General features: G+C 45.5%; 1 pseudogene; it reads right to left on the minus strand.

Annotated features, from left to right (window-relative positions):
- Positions 1-6,707: 6,707 nt before the first annotated feature.
- LOC122031570 lies at positions 6,708-12,754 on the minus strand (annotated as a pseudogene).
- Between the last annotated feature and the right edge of the window lie 5,036 nt (positions 12,755-17,790).

Genomic DNA, 17,790 nt, shown 5'->3' on the forward strand with positions numbered 1-17,790 from the left:
AGGCACTTCTGAGGGTTAAGTTTGACGCCATATCTTCTCAATGTTTGGAAGGTCTCCTCCATGTCCGCGTAGAGATCAGCCGCCCGAAAGGACTTGATAAGTATGTCGTCCACGTACACTTCCAAGTTGCGTCCGATCTGCTCCCTGAAGACCTTTTTCATTAGATGCTGGTAGGTGGCTCCTGCGTTCTTCAGCCCGAACGACATTACATTGTAGCAGTAGGTGTCGTCCGCCGTGACGAAGCTGACCTTCTCCTGGTCTTCTCGGGCGAGCGGCACTTGATGGTAGCCTTGGTATGCATCTAGCATGCATATCAGCTCGCACCCGGCTGTGGAATCCACCAGTTGATCGATCCGGGGCAAGGGGTAGAAGTCCTTCGAGCATGCCTTGTTCAAGTCCAGGAAGTCGATGCAGACTCTCCATTTATTGCCCGGCTTGGAGACCAGAACCACATTTGCGAGCCAACTCGGGAATTGCACTTCCCTTATGTGGGCGGCCTCCAGAATCTTCTCTACCTCTGTTCGGATGATTACATTTTGCTCAGCGCTGAAATTCCTCTTCCTTTGCTTTACTGGCCGAGCATCCGGCCGGACGTGAAGCTCGTGCTGCGCTACGCTCGGTGAGACCCCTGGCAGCTCATGGGTCGACCAAGCGAAGACGTCACAGTTTCGTTCTAGACATTTTATCAGCTTTTCCTTCTGCCTTGCCTCCAAGTCGGATGCTATAAAGGTGGTGGCCTCCGGTCGGGAAGAATCAATCTGCACCTCCTCCTTTTCTTCATAAGCCAAAGAAGGTGGTTTCTCGGTTATAGTATTTACCTCGACCCGCGGTACTTTCCGAGCGGACTTGGCCTCGGCTCGGACCATCTCCACATAACATATTCGAGCGGCCAATTGATCTCCCCGCACTTCCCCTGCTTGATCTTCCACCAGGAACTTGATCTTTTGGCAGAAGGTAGAGACGACCGCCCGGAATTCATTGAGAGCCGATCGTCCCAAGATCACGTTGTACGCCGAAGGAGCATCGACCACGATGAAGGTGGTGGTCCTTGTCCTTCTGAGTGGCTCCTCGCCCAATGAGATAGCTAGCCGGACCTGGCCGACCGGCAAGAGTTCATTCCTAGTGAACCCGTAAAGGGGGGTCGTCATTGGCAGGAGTTCAGCTCGATCTATTTGTAGTTGGTCGAAGGCCTTCTTGAATATTATGTTGACCGAGCTGTCTGTGTCAATGAAAATACGGTGAATAGTATAGTTAGCTATTACCGCTCGGACGATCAGGGCGTCATCGTGTGGGACTTCGACTCCTTCGAGGTCCCTGGGCCCGAAGCTAATCTCGGGTCCGCTCGCCCTCTCCTGGCTGCAGCCGACTGCATGTATCCTTAGCTGCCTTGCGTGTGCCTTCCTGGCTCTATTGGAGTCTCCTCCTGTTGGGCCTCCGGCAATGATGTTGATCTCGCCCCGAGATGCGTTGCCCCTATTCTCCTCCTCCCGAGCGGATGGTCGAGGTCGTTCATACGACGCCCGATGGTGGGCTCCGTGCTGCTGACGATGCTGCCGCTCGGGGGATCGCCTTTCTATCCTTTGAACGGGGCTCCGTTGTCGATGTCGCCTGTCTGGTGAAGGCGATCGGCGGCGGTAGCTCCTCGGCACAGGATGAGCGATGGGGGGGAGGCTCCGACAGTCGCGGGTGTTGTGAGTAGTCGACTGATGGAGTGAACAAAACATCGGGATCCATATCTTCCCCTTGGACTTGGGCCGATCAGTCGCGACTTACTGGAAGGCGTGCGGTCGAGTGTGCTGATGAGGACGGGCGGCTTCGGCTCTCGGTCCTCTGGGTGGCTGGTGACTGATGGGCTGCTTCCGCTCGACGGAAGCTGGTTGGTCACTCAGGGCTTCTTTCCTTCTCGCCGCCTGGGCTTCCTCCACATTGATGTATTCGTTGGCCTTGTGCAGCATGTGGTCGTAATCCCAAGGCGGCTTCCGGATGAGCGAGCGGAAGAAGTCACCATCCATGAGCCCTTGCGTGAACGCGTTCATCATTGTTTCCGAGGTGACCGTTGGAATGTCCATGGCCACCTGGTTGAAGCGCTGAATGTACGCTCGGAGCGGCTCCCTCGCGCCTTGCTTGATGGCAGACAGGTTGACGCTTGTCTTCTGGTGGCACCTGCTGCTTGCAAAATGATGGAGGAACGCCGTTCGGAATTCCTTGAAACTTGTGATGGATCCGTCCGGCAGTCTCCGAAACCACCGATGTGCCGATCCCGACAGCGTGGTGAGGAACACCCGGCACTTCACACCATTCGTGTATTGATGCAGAGTGGCAGCGCTGTCGAACTTACCGAGGTAGTCGTCTGGGTCGGTTGTCCCGTTGTACTCCCCGATCGCAGGAGGCACATAATGCTTTGGCAGCGGATCGTGAAGAATGGCGTCTGAAAATTGTCGGTTGATCCGCTCGGGTGACGCGTCCGTTCGGGGCGCCTTTCCTTTTCTGACGTCCCGGACGGGTGCTTCGTCCGATGAAGATCCCTTGTCTTGATTAGCTTACGCTACCTCCGAAGGCGTCTGGAACAGAGCCCGATGAAAAGGTATCGGGGCGAGCGGCGCCCCCATCTGAGTGTCGGCCGGTCCCTTGTTTTGCCCCCATATTGAGAGCTGCTCCTGCCTATCTTCGAGTGGCGCTCGGCCCCCCGAGGCTGATGTCGCCTGCTGCGCTGCCCGCTCAGCCTGAGCTTTCTGCTGCTGCTCCACGACTTTTGCTGCTCGCGCTTGGACGAGTGCTTCGAGCTCTTCGGGAGAGAGCGTTACCAGAAGTTGACGTCCAGCTTCTTCCATCTTCTTGGCTCGGATTCAGGTGTGTTCCCACAGACGGCGCCAATTTGATCCTATCCGAGCGCTGAGTCGACGGACGCTGGGGGCGTGGCACGCTCCGTTATCTCCGACTAGTGGCGTAGCTTCTCCGGCGAACCTGCAACGAAGCCGAGCCGGGAGGGGTTTCCCGGCGACGACCCTCCGACGCTCAAGTCAGGCAACGAGAGAGGCAGCGTAATGTGGCTACAGTAAAGATTTGCGCATACCTTCGTCGACGACCCCGGGGAGGCGCGGACACGCTTCTCTATCGTGCACGCTTCCCCAAACATACCTTAACAAGCCTCTGCCAGAAAAGTATCTCTAGCGTCATTCCGCAATCGTCCGAGCATATCCCTGTGTACGGCCAACTCTGCTACTTGTCGGCGGCAGGTGTCTCGAGGATGATGTTATATCTCCTGTCTCCTTTGTCCTCTGACGTTCCCTGTCTGTTCCAGGCCCGAGCGGGTAGGCCGCTCGGCAAGCGTATCACTTCTGTCGCCGGTTGTAGGTATTTGTCTGACCGGGAGGACTCCCAGCCATATACTCGGATGAGATTGCTACTGCCTCTGTTGTCTGGTGCCCCGGCCGAACGGACATCCCGCTCGGCCTTGAAACCTTTTTACCTTTGAGCATCGGAAACCCGACCCCCAGTCGGGTTGTCTTCATTCGGTTCGGGGGATTCACGACCGGTCGGCCTATATCGCCCGGTCAGTCGACCCGCTTCGTCTGGTCGGCCGGTCTAAGGGTTGAATCTTTTGACCTCTGCCCTCCATGTGTCGTTGACCTTCCACCAATGAAGATCCCTCATCCTTATCACCGGATCAGGTATTATAAATTAATATGGATGGTATTATAACTTTCATGTATTAACTGTATTTAATTCTTTAAACGAGGTTAATGAGAGAGTTTATATAAAAAATAATAAATAAATATAAATAAATAGATAATGAAACTCATAAATAATTAATATTAATATTAACATGAATATGAGTGTATTATTTAAAAAAAATATTAATATAATAGATAAAAAATGATATATATTAACGTTTAAATCGTCTAAATAATATTTATCTTTGAATTGATACGATAGGAATTTATCACGGCACTACAGAGACATGGAAGCTTTTTCTCGTGATGTGCTCAGCAAGGAAAATAAATATCGGACGGATTTTCTTCGGCAGTGTTTTTCTATTACCAATTATAAAATAAATTAGTAAAAAAAAATTCATTTATTATAATTTTTTTATAAAAAATAGTTTTTATTTAGTCCACTTCACCACTCAAAATCCCATCTATCTTTTATGTTTTAATCCGTCGATGTTTGTTTCTTATGTTTTTTTAATTACATCAAATATTATATCATTAATTTTGAAATTATAAATTTGATCAAATCAGGAGATCCATAAATTGAGATTATGATATATATAAATATAAATGGTGAGTAAAAATTTTTAGGAACATTTCCTTTTGAATAGAAGAATTATTTTTAAGTTGTGTTGGGCTAGGTATTAATCAATATTTGATTGATTGATATGAAGTTACGGACAAATAAGATTTGTCTCTTTTAGTCTAAGTCATTTTTCTTTTTGTTCAAGTCATTTTCTCTTTTCTATGTGAGTATCGGGAATATCCTGATTCATAGGTCCAAGATCTACAACTATGAATTGAAAAGTTCAAATGATCAATTTCGCAATCAATTATTAGGATCAACAGATATTTAAATCGTTCATTTGAATAAATGGAAACCTTTCTTATTGGATAATCCATGATTTTTCCAAAAGACAAATTCTAGATCCACAGAGGAAGAAGATTATCATTTTACTAAAAAAAAAAAAAATCAAAGTGAGTAATTGACTCATTCCATACTAAATAATCAAGAAATCCTTTGATAACATGACTCCTATTTATCATATTCATGATTGAAATAATTGGTTGAATCTCATGAAATCATTTTATAGAAGTTTATTGATATCTTCTTTTTATAAAAATAAATTCATTTTGATTCTGAAAATTTTTTTATTGACTCAGATTAAGTCAAGAAATGCTCATAATAAATAATCTATCGACCAACGTTCTTGAAACACTCATAACAAATAATCTATCAACCAACATTTTCAAAGCACTTATAACGAATAATCTATTGACCAGGATTCTTAAAACGCTCGTAAAGAATAATTTGTCAATCAATGTTCGATCAATTGCTCATTAAAAAAGATTCTATCTCTTAATTTATCAAAATTAAACTTGATCGTAGGTGACCAAAATATCATATGTTCGAATCTTGAAAACAACCTCTTGTAAAAAGTAAAATATGACTGTGTATAATGGATTCTTCCTCGAAACTCCGTATGACGGGAGTTTCGTGTACCGAATTATTTTTTCTTTTTTTTTAAACTTTGATTGCATGTCTACCCAGGACAAATCCGTCCTTGCTCTTGATTCACTGATCAGATGAATCCTAAGCACAATTAAACTGGCCAACATTTAATAGTTTGTGGTAATTAAGCTTCATAATGCTGGTTTAAAGTTGATCCATATAGTTGTTGGACACAACCAATCTGTTGCCGGAGATTTTACAAGATATTAGCTAAATTTAAATATATCGAATTTAAATTCACTTATCTGTTGAAAAGACCTGAGCGGATAATCTCAATCTGCCAGTAGGACTGGTTTCTGTAAAGTGCAGAGCGGAAGACCAGGTCAACAGAGCGGCAGGGTAAGTCTGCAGAACGGAACGACAGATCGGGAAGCAACTAGGTCGAGCGAGCTGTCTGAGAGATCGACCGGGTCGAGCAGACAGGCTGAGCGCGAATCTCGAGCGGGCAGAGAAATCGGTCGGGCGGACAAAGAGACCGACCGGGCGAGCTGACCGAGGCATGCGAGGCGCAATTTCCTTGAAACAGATTCGCTCACCTCCGGCCGTGCTTCGAGGCTTACTAGGGACGTCTGTTTCCTAGGATACAACGACTAACCGTGAATCTGACCAAGCACTGGTGGTCACAGCGAACTGAGTGGTACCCGAATGCGTACCCGAATGCTATCGCGACACTTTACCGAGCAATAGTTGCACGACAGAGGAGGGGAATGAGGAGGAGAGCTTCTGCTTTCTTTGCTGTGTGCGTAAAGCCTCCTTTTATAGAAGCTCAAATGAACGGTCGACATTCGTGTGCGCAGGTCGCGCTCGCACACAAGTCAACTTGGTTCAGTACAAATCCGGACCCTAGATTTGCACCCCTCTGTGCACCCACGCGTGAGAGAGAGTCTCTCCCCATGCATTTGTTCACAATCTCAATGTATGTGAATCAATATAAAACCAACAAAAGTGACTTGAAACTCTCAATGTGGGACTAAAATTCCATTCACAATGGAGCTTCTTCTCTTCCAAAAATTGTGCCCTCAATTCTCTTCTAAACGGCTTCACTTCTTTCTCACATGATCCCTCAAGAGTTATCATCTACTCTTCTTGATCATTAAAAACTCATCAGGCACCCATGCATGCAAGAAAGCCTCTCCCATATATTTGTTCACAACCTCAATGTATGTAAATCAATATAAACCAACAAAAGTGTCTTGAAACTTTCAATGTGGGACTAAAGTCTCATTCACAATGGAGCTTCTTCTCTTCCACCTCTTTCTCCATTCACATTTATTCAACAATAGTCTTCAGGGATCATATCTAGGTTTGAAATTCAATTGTAATAACATGTTATGGAGGATTTTTCTCCTAATATATAGTAAGATAGCCAATGAAAAATTTTGTGAAGCTAAATCGATCACTGATAACCACTGCTAAGATTAATCGAGTTAAACGCTTAGATATCCTGTGCCAACTTAAAAAATCCTGTCGATATCTAAAAAAAACTACAGCGCCGGAAGAACGCAAACCAACAATGTCAATCCCGCAGACGCCAACACCGTTGATGACTTCATCCTCCCCTCGTCCTTCCTCAAGAACATCGCCTCGTAGATCGGCAAATTCAATGCCACCACCAACCCACACACCACATTCTGAATCAAGAGCCCTCCCAACGACTGATCCGCAACTGCTCTCTGCAATCCAACCACCAAACACGCCAGATTGATCAACGTCGTCGTCCCAATTATCACAAACATCACCCCCGCCGACGCCGCCGTTCCGAACTCCATCACCTCCCGCTCGTACCTCTTCGCACTGTCGTCGTTCTCCGCTACCTTCGTGATCGCAAACGCCGCCTTGGAAGCCCCCACCAACTCCAGCATGTTATCGATGGTGGCGAAGAGGTACGAAGTCGTCCTCTTCAGCATCCACATCCTCTGGATGTTCCACCACCCCACCAACGTATCGCAGCTGACTAAGGATTCTATTAAATATCAACTTCAACCCAAATAAAGGATAAAACTTATCCAATAAAAGATAAGAGTTATAGATAAGATTTTCTATTTAATTATTTATTTTTCTAATAGATAAAGATGACGACTTGGTAAAAGATAAAATTAAATGTGTGGTCAAGAGTGTTTTTCTCATTTCATGGATAAGAATTAGAATTTCAATGACTAGGATTTAATTTAATTGAATGGTCCAGATTGTATGAAGAGTACTATAAATACTCTACCTTGTATTTAGTTTCAATCATCAATCAAGTATCAATTTGTGAGTCAAAGTTTTTTTTTCTCTTCTTTGTCTTAGAACTGTGAGTGATCCACAAAAAGGGTGTTGTAGTGTTGTTATTGTTAGTGTAAGACAAGTAATTTATTTACTTGTTTGTTGGTCCAATTTTCAACAATTGGTATCAGAGCCAGGTTAATCAGGGATTATTCTTGGTGGAGCTATCTTAAATTGTGAGGAGTTTTATGCTTTACAAGTTTTTTTTAATCAAACTTGTTTGGTATAATCAAAGCTTTTCGACGTGATGGGGGGCCTTCAAGTAGTAGGAGGTATCAAGAAGCTCAACAACAAAAACTACAACACGTGGGCAACATGCATGGAGTCTTACCAACAAGGTCAAGATCTTTGGGAGGTTGTTGGTGGTAGTGAAGCTGACATTTTGCGAAAATGGAAGATTAAGGCAGGTAAAGCAATGTTTGCCTTAAAGATCACAATTGAAGAAGAAATGTTGGAGCACATCCGAGATGCCAAAACACCAAAGGAAGTGTGGGATATTTTTGCTACACTTTTTTCAAAGAAGAATGATACAAGATTGCAACTTCTGGAGAACGAGCTATTGTCAATAGCGCAATGTGACAAGACGATTGCCCAATACTTCCACAAGGTGAAGTTGATATGTCGCGAAATTTCAGAGCTATATCCATCAGCTCCTATTGGGGAAGCAAGGATAAAAAGAATAATTATTCATGGTTTGAGGCCAGAATATCAAGGATTTATTGCTGCTATACAAGGATGGCCAACACAGCCATCGCTTCTTGAATTTGAAAATTTACTTGCAGGTCAAGAAGCTATAGCTAAGCAAATGGGAGGACTCTCACTAAAAGGTGAAGAAGAAGCGCTCTACACCAACAAAAATAAAGGCAACTTCAAACGGCACACTGGTGGATCTAAAAAGGATGGCGACAAAGGAAAAATCTATCATGGGAATGGAGGCTCTCGTCCAGGGGGAGCCTCAAAGAATTATGGTGATCGTAAAAAAATTTCTGGCGAGTGCTACAATTGTGGGAAGGTGGGCCACATGGCAAAAGATTGTTGGTCCAAGAAAAGGTTCGTTTAAAGCAACACGGCTACTTCCAATTCTAAAGAGAATAGCGAAGATGATTGGGATGCTGAAGCTTTGATGGCTACGGAGGAAAAAGACTTGGCTCTCACAACAACGCCAGAACAGATTGACTACAAAAATGATTGGATCGTGGATTCAGGCTGCTCAAATCATATGACGGGTGATAAAAAAAAATTGCAAAACTTATCTCAATACAAAGGAGCTCGTATGGTGGTTACAGCCGACAACTCAAGGTTACCAATAGCACATGTTGGTAAGACGGTAATTACGCCTCGATATAATTCTAACCAAGTGCCTCTTCAAGATGTCTATCATGTCCCAGGAATGAAGAAGAATTTACTGTCTGTGGCCTAATTAACATCTTCAGGTCATTATGTTCTATTTGGTCCTGAAAATGTAAAGGTATATCGAAACCTCAAAATTTCAGAAACACCAATAATGGAGGGTCAACGATTAGAGTCGCTCTACGTGATGTCAGCAGAGTCTGCATATATAGACAAGACAAGAAAAAATGAGACAGCAGTTATATGGCACATGCGGCTAGGCCATGTTAACTATTCCAAATTAAACATGATGATGCAGAAGTCAATGCTCAAGGGACTTCCTCAACTAGACATACGAACAGACACAATATGTGCAGGATGTCAGTATGGTAAAGCACACCAATTACCATATCAAGAGTCAAACTTCAAAGCAAAGGAACCATTGGAGTTAGTTCACTCTGATGTATTCGGGTCTGTTAAGCAGTCGTCAATTGGTGGTATGCGGTATATGGTGACATTCATTGATGATTTCTCAAGGTATGTGCGGATTTTTTTTATGAAAGAAAAATCTGATACCTTCTCAATGTTCAAAGAGTTCAAGCAGTCAGTCGAAGGAGAATTGGGAAAAAAGATATGTTGCTTGCGCACAGACAATGGAGGAGAATATAGCTCAAGAGAGTTCTCTCAATACTTGAGAGAAAGTCGAGTATATCATCAATACACTTGTGCCAACACACCACAGCAGAATGGTGTAGCAGAAAGAAAGAACCGACATCTTGCAGAAATTTATCGGAGTATGCTGCATGAGAAGAATGTACCTGGATGTTTTTGGGCTGAAGCAATGAGGACTGCAGCTTTTATCATCAATAAACTTCCTCAACCAAGGTTAGAATTTATTTCACCCTTTGAGAAGTTATGGAACAAAAAACCTACAGTTAGCTACTTTCGAGTATTTGGATGTGTATATTATGTATTTGTTCCTGATCACTTACGAAGCAAGTTTGACAAGAAAGCTATTAGATGCATCTTTGTGGGATACGATAGCCAGAGAAAGGGGTGGAAATGCTGCGATCCAACAAGCGAAAGATGTTACACTTCACGAAATGTAGTGTTCGATGAAGCATCTTCTTGGTGGACCACAGAGAAGGAGGTCTTGCCAGAATCTAAAGACCTTGAGGATAAAGTACAACAAAAGATGAGGGAGCATATAGTTCAACTTCAATCAGGTTCAGATGAATCAGGAGGTCCAAATGATAATGATGCAGAGCAAAGAGTGGCTCAGAGTCCTTGGCAAACCGGCATATATCAACATCCAAATGAAGAAGAAAGGCCTAATGAAGTGGAAGAATTAACTCCACAATCTCAACTCCGAAGATCAACAAGAACACGAAGGCCAAATCCAAAATATGCAAATGCAGCCATAGTTGAAGAAGCAGTAGAGCCTGAGACGTTTGAAAAAGCATCACAAAGTTCTGAGTGGATAACAGCCATGAAACAAGAGATTGATGCACTGCAACAAAATCAGACTTGGGATCTCATACCAAAACCAAGAGATGTGAAACCCATTTCGTGCAAATGGGTTTACAAAATAAAGCGTCGTCCAGATAGGTCAATTCAAAAGGTTTCGTGATCAACTCGGCATAGTACAAAGGGTTGGTGTTGAGGGGGAGTGTTAAATATCAACTCCAACCCAAATAAAGGATAAAACTTATCCAATAAAAGATAAGAGTTATAGATAAGATTTGCTATTTAATTATTTATTTTTCTAATAGATAAAGATGACGACTTGGTAAAAGATAAAAGTAAATGTGTGGTCAAGAGTATTTTTCTCATTTCATGGATAAGAATTAGAATTTCAATGGCTAGGATTTAATTTAATTGAACGGTCTAGATTGTATGAAGAGTACTATAAATACTCTACCTTGTATTTAGTTTCAATCATCAATCAAGTATCAATTTGTGAGTCAAAATTTTTTTCTCTTCTTTGTCTTAAAACTGTGAGTGATCCACAAAAAGGGTGTTGTAGTGTTGTTATTGTTAGTGTAAGACAAGTAATTTATTTACTTGTTTGTTGGTCCAATTTTCAACAGATTCCACAGACTGTACGTATTTTTAGCTGCTGCGACGTAGGCGAAGGGAACGAACCATGGACTGGATGCCTCCGGGAACAACGAGACGCCTTTGAGTAGGAACAGGGACGGGATTGTGAGGTAGAACAGAGTAGGGATGGAATTGACAGCCCACAGACCGAAGATGCAGTAGCACATTCGATGTCCGAGCTTGAGCTTGCCATGGCCGTAGAACAGAGGACAGTACTTTGAGAAGGTGATTTGGAGATTACCCTCGCTCCATCTTTTGTGCTGCGCCAGTGTCCGTAGTAGAGTCGTGGGTGCAACTCCTAAGAAGCCTTTTCTCTCGGGATTGAAGTATACGGATCGCCAACCTCTGCATTTAATTATTAATCCTGTGATCAGGTCCTCCACCACGCATCCATACTTCAATCCCATCTGCCATTTGAGGTGATCGAGAAATGAGCCAATATGAAACGGAAAAATATTGGAACTATTTGGAAGAGTATTAAAAACCTCATTGCCCCATTGCTAAACACCTGAGACCACCATGTCATAGCCGGGCCCATATTCACCGTGATTTACTCCCTCTCATACTTGTGGGGCCGGGATGAGGGGGCCGCTGGGTTGGCGGTTCCAACCTTTTTGCAACGTGTTGAATTCATAGATCCAAATGGAGAGCGACTTTGCTCAGACAGTTTCTTCGTTCTCCATCTTTGTTCTTCTTTTCCAGTCGTCCTTGTACTCCCTGCTATACTTTGCTCCACAGAGGGCTTCTCTTTTGTGGAAGCAACCAGTTCCAATGTACGGAGTTCCTCCCAAGCCATCCCGCCCACTAAGGTCCACCTTAATTATCATCCACCAGCGTTGAAAATTAGTTCAAAAAAGTTGGATTATACAAATTCAATTTACTATACTAGGAGTGCTTACACAATTGATGACGTTCAAGGCATTGGCATAGAGGTCATTCTTGGTGGTATTTTCAAAGCCCTGAGGAAACTGCACGAAGGCAATGTCATGGCCCTGCTGTTCATCCATGACGAAGCAGAGGGCGTCTCGGATCGACTGCGAATTGTTTGAATACATGTCGCAGTCAACGTTGAGAATGATAGGGCTGTTGCTTATCACCGAGGACACCCTCAACTTCGTAGATACAAGAGTTGAAATCATCAAAATGATCGATACTGCGGTTTATGCTGTTCAAAGGTTTTGAGTCGTTACCAGAGCATTCATGGCGCCGGCTTTGAAATTGTGATGGTGTTGGGGTCTCTTCTCCCGTGCCATGTACACCAGGGTGGGTAGCACAGTCCCATCGATGTCGACTGAGGATTCCTCTCTGCTATCAATTAAAATCTGGAAAGAAAAATAGACGTCAAGTGAAATTTAGATGAGAGGAATCAGTAATCCGGCAATTGAATTGTTTTAATGCACCTGAACGATAGGCTGATGATTCTTGGATGTCATCTCTGAGGTCCATTCCGAGAATCCTTTGTGTGTTTTTTGTTCTTTAGGTACTTTTCCAAGAATGGATACTGCTTCGATTCGACTTTCCATTTCTCTGAACAGATTCTGAAACAAGAAAAACTTGAGATTGTTACAAATGAATCACGACTTGACAGAACAGAACAGAACTACCTTCATGTCCGAGTGTTCCTTGTTGTCAGAATCCCCAGCGGATCCTGAAAAATACGCCGCCGGCGATCTCGGCTCTACCCGGTGTCTCCGACAGAACGGGAGCCAACGCTTCGCGAACTGCGCGGCCTCACAAGTAGCGTAGAACGTCAACTCCGACCCGCTGTCGTCGGAGAGATACACGCTCAGCTTCTCGGGCGGGTAGTCGTACGCCATCAGAGACAGCACGGTGGAGACTACCATCGCCGGCGGCTCCGCCACCGGGTCGGCGGTGCACACGAAGATGTCCACGCAAGGCAATTCCGCTTCGTCCCTGCATGCATTAATTCGCATATATATATATGCGCGATCAACCTCTGACACATATCCATGAACAAAAAAAAGCTACTTAAATCGATCGCTTACAACTGCAAGAGAGGGCTGATACGGTGCATGAATGTGGGATCGGTGAGATGATCTGGTAAGATGTCAAAGCCACAGGAAGGTCTAAAGTCACGCCAGCTTGGAGGTCAGAAGTCTAGCCCTCGTGACTAGTCAAAAGTTACACCAGCCTGGATGTCAAAAGTCTAGCCTCCGTGGCGAGGCCATCATAGGAATCAAGAATCAGAATTACAAGGTTAAGATGTCGGCGTACGTGAATAGAGTCAAAAGCTTTAGTCGTGGGACTGGTCAAAGGACCGTATTTACGAGGTGAGCCGGATCTGACCTTGAAGGGAAGCGAAAGTAGACCCGACCCACGGGATCAAAGTCGATTGAGGATCAGATCCATGGGTCAGATATGATCAGGGATTGTGCGTGACCAGGGAGTCAGCTTATGGATCGGATGGGTATACCGAATAAAACTTCTGATGAAGCTATGCAGGTTGGGAACAAACCCAGCGTGTAGGTCGGGACGCTCATGCCCTGGATAACAACAAACAGATGTGGGTCAGGAAGCAGACCCAGCGTGCAGGTTGGAACACTCATGCCCTGGATAACAACAGACAGATATGGGTCGGCGGACAGACCCAGCGTGCAGGTCGGAACGCTCATGCCTTGGATAATAACGGGCAGATGTGGGTCGGCGGATAGACCCAACGTGCAGGTCGGGACACTCGTGCCCTGGATAACAACAAACAGATGCGGGTCAGGAAGCAGACCCTGCGTGCAGGTCGGAACACTCATGCCCTGGATAACAACAGACAGATATAGGTCGGCGGACAGACCCAGCGTGCAGGTCGGAAAGCTCATGCCCTGGATAATAACGGACAGATGTGGGTCGGCGGACAGACCCAACGTGCAGGTCGGGACGCTCATGCCCTGGATAACAACAAACAGATGTGGGTCAGGAAGCAGACCCAGCGTGCAGGTCGGAACACTCATGCCCTGGATAATAACAAACAGATGTGGGTCGGGAAGCATACCCAGCATGTAGGTCGGAACATTCAAGCCCTGAAGGAAGGTAGATAGAGGTAGGTCGGGAAGCAGACCCAGCGTGCAGGTCGGAACATTCATGCCCTGAAGGAAGGCAGACAGAGGCGGGTCAGGAATCAGACCCAGCGTGCAAGTCGGGACGTTCATACAATGAACAAATGGTGGGCAGATGAAAGTGGGGAAGTAGACCCAGCGCGCAGGCCAGGATGTACATGCTTCGAATGACGCATACGAAGACTACACGACAAATAGGCCTGCAAGGAATCGTAACCGCTTGTCAGACAACAATCATAGCATGTCAGGGAATATTCTAACAGAGGGAGGCTCATACTCTTCTCGATTCCTCCGTCAGCTTGTAAGAGAAAGCCACGTGTCGACCACCGCCAGACAGAGCATGACACCTGACATTTCCTGACATTCACCAGGTTCCAGAAGCCTCAGCTGCAGTATAAAAAGGGATGCTTTGTCCTTTACGGAGGTACGCTTCCTCGTCATTTTTTACCAGTCTTTTACTTTTCTTACTTTCTCTGTGATTTCTGGGGAAAAAGTACCTGACTTGAATGTCGGAGCGCCTGACCCGGGGACTTTTTCCCTAGTTTCTGGTCTCTAACGACCGTGTGACCCGTCTGAGTGTGCGCAAAACAACAGTGCCATCATCCTGATTCTTTCTTTCCGTATAGTCGCCCGTGTGTACCTGTCCAGGGAGGACCTCGCTGACTCGGCATCTCAACGACTCTCCGTCAACTTTTAGCACAACAAGGCCCGCCTTCATCCGACTCAGTTTCCGGATGGGATCAAATTTGGCGCCGTCTATGGGAACACAACAACCTGATCCAGGACGTGACGATGGAGGAGTCTGGCCGCATTCACGTTACTATGACCGCTGGGGAGTATGAACTCTTCAAGGAGGCCAAAATGTTGGCAGCCTTGGAGAGACAGGCAACTGTTTCACGACCGCGACAAGCCCCTGCTGAGGCTTCCAAGGAGCCCCTCCCTGTGTCAGATCGAGGTTCCAAAAGAAAGCAGCCTGAGGTATTTCCTCAACATCCTTATCGCGAGCCTGGTATAGGATATTATTAGCCAGAGCCCCAGGCACAAAGCCTCAAGAAGGAGCAACCTCAAGCATCTATGGCTGAGAGTTCACAGCCGCGGGATTCGAAGAAAGGAAAGGCCCTTGTCATACCTGAGGCATTCCCCGAAGATCCGGAAGAGAGAGTACCTTTCTCAACCAGGATTCTAAATGAAAGACTGCCTAAGGGTTATAGAGCTCCATTGATCGGAGAATATGATGGGAGCAAGGACCCGGAAGATCATTTGTGAAAATTCAAAAATGCAGCCCTGCTGCACCAATATAGCGACACTGTTAAATGCAGAGCTTTCCTGAATACTTTATCTGGTTCAGCCTTAAAATGGTTCGATGGGCTGCCTCAAGGGTCCATCACCTGTTTTTTGGATTTCAAAACATCTTTTCTTCGTCGATTTGCTAGCAGTAAGAAGTATTATAAAACAGATCATTGTCTTTTCGCTCTAAAGCAGGGGCCAACTGAGCCTCTAAGAAGCTATATCAACCGCTTTAATCAAGTGGCTCAAGATGTCCCCACTGCTACCTCAGAGATTTTGATGAGCGCTTTCTCTCATGGATTGGGGGAGGGAGAATTCTTCAGAGATCTCATCAAAAATCCTGCTCGAAAGTTTGATGAGATGGTGGAAAAAGCTGCTTCCTACATCAAGGTGGAAGAAGCACAAGCAGCTCGAAGGAAAGCCGAAAGACCACTTCCTTCCACCAACAAGCAGGAAAGAAGAGCGCCTCAACCACCCCCTCAACCTCTACCGCGAGTCCGGGAAGCCTGACCTGCCTTTCATCCCGGGCCAGAAATTCGACCTGCTCCTCGAGTTGCTGCTGTACATATCCCCAGACGGGGCCAGGGAGTAATCGGTACTGCACCTATCATAGATCCCGTACTCATGATACTAATCGTTGTTTTCAATTTGCTCGAGACTCTAAACGAGCCGCAGAGCTGGGCTTGCCACCGCCTGAGCTAGCTCCTCAATTGATCAAGATTATGGAAGAACAAAGGGTGGCAGGACAGGCCGGACCATCTCGTCCTGATCTTGCAGGACCTAGCACTCATCAGCCTGGCCGAGGAAAAGAGCCAGAAGGATCACGAGAAGTTGAAAACCGAGGTAACGCAGCTGTTAGAGAGATCGACATGATCTCTGGAGGGCCGACCGACGGAGATTCAGGGAGAGCACGTAAGTCTCATGTTCGGCGCTTGGAGGTGCATGTTGTCGGATGCAGTCAGGAGCAAGCTACTGGCCCTGTTCTTAGCTTCGGGCCTGCAGACCTAGAGGGTCTAGAGTTGCCTCATGATAACGCACTCATCATCAAAGCCATCATTGCCAACAGCCGAGTGGCTCGGGTTTTTGTTGATACCGGAAGCTCGGTCAACATTCTATTCAGGACTGCATTTGAAGAGATGCAGATTGATACTGCTGAACTTCAGCCAGTGGCCACATCTTTATATGGATTTACTGGCAATGAAGTGAAGCCTATGGGCCAGATTAAACTGGCTATATCTTTGGGTACCGAGCCACTGGTGCGCACAAGGAGGAGCACGTTTATAGTAGTAGACTCCCCTTCTTCTTATAATGTTATTCTAGGGAGGCCCGCCCTGCATGAATTTAGGGTTGTTGTCTCAACCTTTCACTAAAAAATCAAGTTTCCTGTGGGCGAGCAGGTCGGGGAAGTTCGAGGAGAACAGAAGGTTTCCCGACGGTGCTATATTGACATGGTTCGAGTTGAGGCTCGGAAACATCAAAGGATGCAGGACGGAGGTGTTCATGTCGTTCAAGAGGAGCCTCTTCCTATAGTTGAAGAGCCCATCCCTTGGAAAGAAGTACAACTACATGCTGATCGACCTGAAAGTCTGACCCGGGTGGCAAGTGACCTTCCTCCTCCCCTCAAAGAAGAATTAATTCAGTGTTTAATCCGCAATCGGGATGTCTTTGCCTGGTCTACTGAGGAGCTTCCTGGGGTTAAACCGGAGGTGGCTAAGCACAAGTTGCATCTATTATCTGACTCCCGGCCTGTGAAGCAAAAGAAAAGAAATTTCTCAGCTGACGAGAATAAAATAATAAGAGTCGAGGTGGATCAGCTCAAAAAAGCAGGACATGTTCGGGAGGTTCAGTTACCATTACTTGACACTAAGTCCATTAATAAGATTGTGCCCCTTCCGATGGGGAAGATCACACGCTCTTAATTAACTTCCTATAGTCATCCAAAATGAAAGTTTGATCTAGTGATCCACAAACAAGATCATCCGATATGGAGGAAGGCACTCAGAGCCAACGCGCAAGCTTGTTTGCATCACTTACAAACCAGTAATGGAGACCGTGGAATTTATTTAAAATCCCTCTCCCACTTAGTTATTTAAAGTGAGGAATTTTGACTATGCTAGCCTACTAAACATGTATACTAACATGCACACACAGCACAATATAAAAGCAATGAATAGAAAAACTAATTTTCAACTATTATGGCTTTTATCTATTGTTGTCCTCCGTGTGTCGTCATCCCTAGCTGCTGTCATCTTTGGCCACTGCCACTGGGTCTAGTTGTCGCATCCATCTTGCTCCTTCTTCCGCTGCGCCTCTGGTCCTCAAAAGGATCCACGCCTTGCAAGATTCGATTCGCGACATAAATAGAATTTTATATTTTTCGATCCTATATTCCTCGAAGGAATGTACATGTAAACTAGATCGAACATAAAATAAAATTTACATCCATCGATCCTATATTCCATAAAAGGAACGTACATGTAACTAGATCCAAAAATAAAATCCTAATAAAACTAAATAC

Source organism: Zingiber officinale, chromosome 11A (assembly GCF_018446385.1).
Source record: "Zingiber officinale cultivar Zhangliang chromosome 11A, Zo_v1.1, whole genome shotgun sequence".
Taxonomy (NCBI): domain Eukaryota; kingdom Viridiplantae; phylum Streptophyta; class Magnoliopsida; order Zingiberales; family Zingiberaceae; genus Zingiber; species Zingiber officinale.